Genomic DNA, 4,867 nt, shown 5'->3' with positions numbered 1-4,867 from the left:
AATGCAAACAAAGATTCAAATACATGTAAATTAAATATGTCAGTTGTTATTCTCACTAAACATTTTTCTTGGATGTTTGAAAAAATATATAATTTTAATTTGAAATTTGTATTTGAATTGAAATGGAAAAATAAATACAAAAAGATATGTTAAAGTGCAAAAAAAGGAATTTCTGTTAATCGGTTAATCGACACAAATTAATCGGTTTATTTGTTATTTGAAAATCGGCAATTTTAATTATTCGAACAGTTAACCGTCCAAAATTAATCGGTTAACCGATTAACGGTTAATCGATTGAATACCCTAGTAAATATAAGCTTTTGATATAAGTATTTGATATTACTGAAAACTTTAGGACTTGAAGATTGATATTTTAGTTAAATTACATAACTTAATAAATTTTTGGGACGTCATTTACCTTTAAAACTAAGAAATTTATAATATGGTGATTTTCCATGATGAAAAACATAAAATTTGATTTAACGCTAAAAGATATTATCACAAAATTGTGTAATAGTATAGATCGACGCGCTATTAAGTAAATGCTATTATATGTTTTGCTATTTTTTATTTTCAAATACCAAAATTTCTAAAACGGGTAACATGTGTTCCAAAAACTGTGGTAGTTAAGAAGCTTTGGATGTATTTCAGTAACACATAGGACTATACAACAATTGAGCTTTTTCGGAGATCGGTGTTTTGCGTTTTTAGAATTATTCACTCAAAGCAAATTTTTTTTCTTCAAAATTTACCGAACCATTTTTATCAACCATTTTTCTTTTTTTAAATTTTTTATATGAAAACTTTTGGTTTTTTTTGGGGGGGAATTCCTATTTCACCCCTCTGGATTCGCGGCTGGTCTGGGGGGAACTAGGTCAGCTTAAATGAGCCACAAATTGTTATGGTCCCGAAGAAAATTTTTTTCTACAAAAGAAAAAAAAAATATGGACTTTTTTGGGGAAATACGTAAAATATACGGTCCGTTTTAAATGTTTCAAATATGGATGCGTGTAACTTTTTATAGGAACGAGATAACTGTTAGCAATTTTTATTTTATTTTATTTAGAAATTCCGTATTGCCGCCATGGAGCTAAATTAAAAAAAATAAATAAATATACCTAAATATCTAGTCAAAAAAGCATATTTTTTGTAGATCTTTTCAATGACTGTTTAAGTTTTAAATTTCAGCTGATTTGGATCACAAACGAATGTGAGACCCCAGGTGACCATTTTTAAGGGGCTATGCACTGGCCCCCATTATGCCTATTAAGCTGAACAACTCGTAAACACTCCAGTAGTTCCCGAGATACTGAATTATTTCCAGACATTTTCAGGCAAAAAAAAATATTTTGAAAATCTGCCTTTTCTATCTGTCTGAACCGATTCGCGTGAGATTTGACATAAGAGTAGCAGTGGAGAATTCGGGTTTATTTTTTCAGACTGGCAGACCCTTCAAGAGCGGCCTAAAGAATGAAAATACGATCTTCTTTTTCCCCTTTAGGTATTACAAGGGTATCTTATAGAACCTAAGTAGGCTACATAAACGACGCACTGTGGCGCCATTTGAATTTTTTCGTTGCAAAAATCATAACTTATGAGCCAAAGAAAATAATCAAAAAATTTAAAAACCATATGATAGATAATTGATCAACCTATGAAATGAGTGTTTGAAAAGGGTTCTATGCCCTTTAAGTGCCTACTTATAGCAAAGTGGAAAAATCCATTTTATGGGAAGAAAAATTAAATATTTTTTAAAATTCTTAATTTTTTATTATTCCTAAAGGATTTTATGATTTAAAATTATTCCAGAAACGATTTAAAATTTATTCTTTTAAAATATTCCAAATATTTTTTTGTTGAATTTTTTGTAAAATATTGCTCACAATTCGAAAAAGAAGGCATTAAATATGTCAAATAAGAAATTTTTAGTTTTTATTATTTTCCATCAAAATTGAGAAATATTGAAAAAATGCTTAGTTGGTAAATATCGATTTTAATAAATAGATCTAACAATAGAATTAAAAAGAATGACGATACGTTTCCAAGTTTTCTAGATACTGCATTTGAAGGCGGACCAAATTACCTAAAAACGGCCTGCTTTTTTGAACACTGTAAATCAGTCAACTTTGGAAGGCTATATCTTGTGAACCAAAAATCTGATTGTAATAATAGTAGCATATTTGACGTGACAACCTGTTTTTATTTAGTCGGGGATATTTGGCACACTGTAGAAGGGTCAAAGGTCAGAAGGTCAACTCCTTCGCTACTAACATTACAAATTTCAATGGTCCAACTGTAAAATAACGCAAAAAATTTAATATGTAAAATCAGCGTTTTTCGACTTAATTTGTTCTTGGATAAGGTTTTCTTTTTTTTAAATATATAAAATTTCTGCAAATGAGAAATTTGTTGTTTGTTGTAATATATAATTATTAGAGTGACAGCCGATTTTTTTTTTTTAGATTTCAAAGAGTGCCGGGTGGAATATTGTGACACTAGGCCTAAATGTTAAGTGCTGAAAATTTGAGCCAAATCGGGCAACGATTTCTGGACGCGCATCGAGGTCAAAGTTCAGATATATGCAAAATTGTACTGTTCATATGGAATAAATAGGTGAAACTCGTTAGCTTTCTGCATTGTTTTCTAGAAATATGAAGATTTATTTATATTAATGAATATTACATTAAAAAAAAAGTTTTGGAAATTAACCCTGTATCTCCTTTGGTTCAAAATGACCCAAAAACTGTATTATCGCCAAAATTAGAGAAAAATGCAAATTTTTCAGTTTTTGAAAAAAATTTGCTACTAAATAAATACTTTTGCAATTGAATGCAAAAGAATCGAAATATGTACGTAATTATCGTTGTAATGAGATATAAATGACAAAATTTGATTAAAAAATGTTAAAGTTATTACAAATTCGCCAGACCATTACCGTGTTTCAGACCACTTGAACAAAAAATGTAGAAAAAAAAATTTAGATATTTCGAGAAAAATTAAAATAAAAGCTCATTTTTACTTAAAATATGTCCATATTTACTTGTATATGAGTTTTTGTCTTCGTAGGATACCGTTAACCTATTCGCAGGTATGGCCAAAAAAAATAATTTTTTTTAACGGCTGTTTCAAAACTCTATTTTCAAATTTTTAAAAATTTTGTTAAACAAATTTCAGATTTTTTCGATCATCACACTGGGGTTTATTGAGATCAAAGTAGGGAATAAAAATATGAAAAAATTATGTCAATACCTCTTACAGTTTTTCCGTACCTGCGATTTAAATTTTGCGTTTTTCAAGAAAAACAAATTTTTTGTCCATATTTAGGCGAATGAGTCCAATTTCCTTACTGTTATAAATTTTAAGTAAAACCTATTCACAATATTATAGTCCTTGTAATTTTAAATATGTTCTGAAAGTTTTACTAAAATCGGAAAACGATAACCTTTGAATCGTGAAGGTCAAAGGTCAAATTTTTCAATATTTGGAATTTCTAATGAAAAGATAGCGAAATGTTACATATTTTTGGGCCGATTTTCATGAAACTTGAGGAAAATATAACATAAAGTCCAGAATTTAAAATAACAGCACAAAAATGGAAATTAACCCTTAGCAGCACTTGGGGTCCAAATTATTCTCAACTTTTAAAATCAAGAAAAACACAACCATTTTGACCCCAAGTCCTCTTAAAGGTTAAAATTCATTTTTGCACTGTTGTTGTAAATGCTAGACCCCAATATATATTTTCCTCAAGTTTCATGAAAATCGGCCCAAAAATATGTAACATTTTGCTATCTTTTCATTAGAAATTCCAAATATTGAAAAATTTGGCATTTGACCTTCACGATTCAAAGGTTATCGTTTTCCGATTTTAGTAAAACTTTCAGAACATATTTAAAATTACAAGGACTATAATATTATGAATAGGTTTTACTTAAAATTTATAACAGTAAGGAAATTGGACTCATTCGCCTAAATATGGACAAAAAATTAGTTTTTCTTGAAAAACGCAAAATTTCAATCGCAGGTACGGAAAAACTATAAGAGGTATTGACATAATTTTTTCATATTTTTATTCCCTATTTTGATCTCAATAAACCCCAATGTGATGATCGAAAAAAACTGAAATTTGTTTAACAAAATTTTTAAAAATTTGAAAATGGAGTTTTGAAACAGCCGTTAAAAAAAATTATTTTTTTTGGCCATACCTGCGAATAGGTTAACGGTATCCTACGAAGACAAAAACTCATATACAAGTAAATATGGACATATTTTAAGTAAAAATGAGCTTTTATTTTAATTTTTCTCGAAATATCTAAATTTTGTTTCAAAATTTTTTGTTCAAGTGGTCTGAAACACGGTAATGGTCTGGCGAATTTGTAATAACTTTAACATTTTTTAATAAAATTTTGTCATTTATATCTCATTACAACGATAATTACGTACACATTTCGATTCTTTAGCATTCAATTGCAAAAGTATTTATTTAGTACCAAATTTTTTTCAAAAACTGAAAAATTTGCATTTTTCTCTAATTTTGGCGATAATACAGTTTTTGGGTCATTTTGAACCAAAGGAGATACAGGGTTAATTTCCAAAACTTTTTTTTAATGTAATATTCATTAATATAAATAAATCTACATATTTCTAGAAAACAATGCAGAAAGTTAACGAGTTTCACCTATTTATTCCATATTAACAGTAAAATTTTGCATATGTCTGAACTTTGACCTCGATGCGCGTCCAGAAATCGTTGCCCGATTTGGCTCAAATTTTCAGCACTTAACATTTAGGCCTAGTGTCACAATATTCCACCCGGCACTCTTCAAAATTTTAACAAAAATTTTTTTCCATACAACTGATTGTCACT

Source organism: Calliphora vicina, chromosome 2 (assembly GCF_958450345.1).
Source record: "Calliphora vicina chromosome 2, idCalVici1.1, whole genome shotgun sequence".
Lineage (NCBI taxonomy): Eukaryota > Metazoa > Arthropoda > Insecta > Diptera > Calliphoridae > Calliphora > Calliphora vicina.
This window is presented reverse-complemented; position numbering follows the sequence as displayed.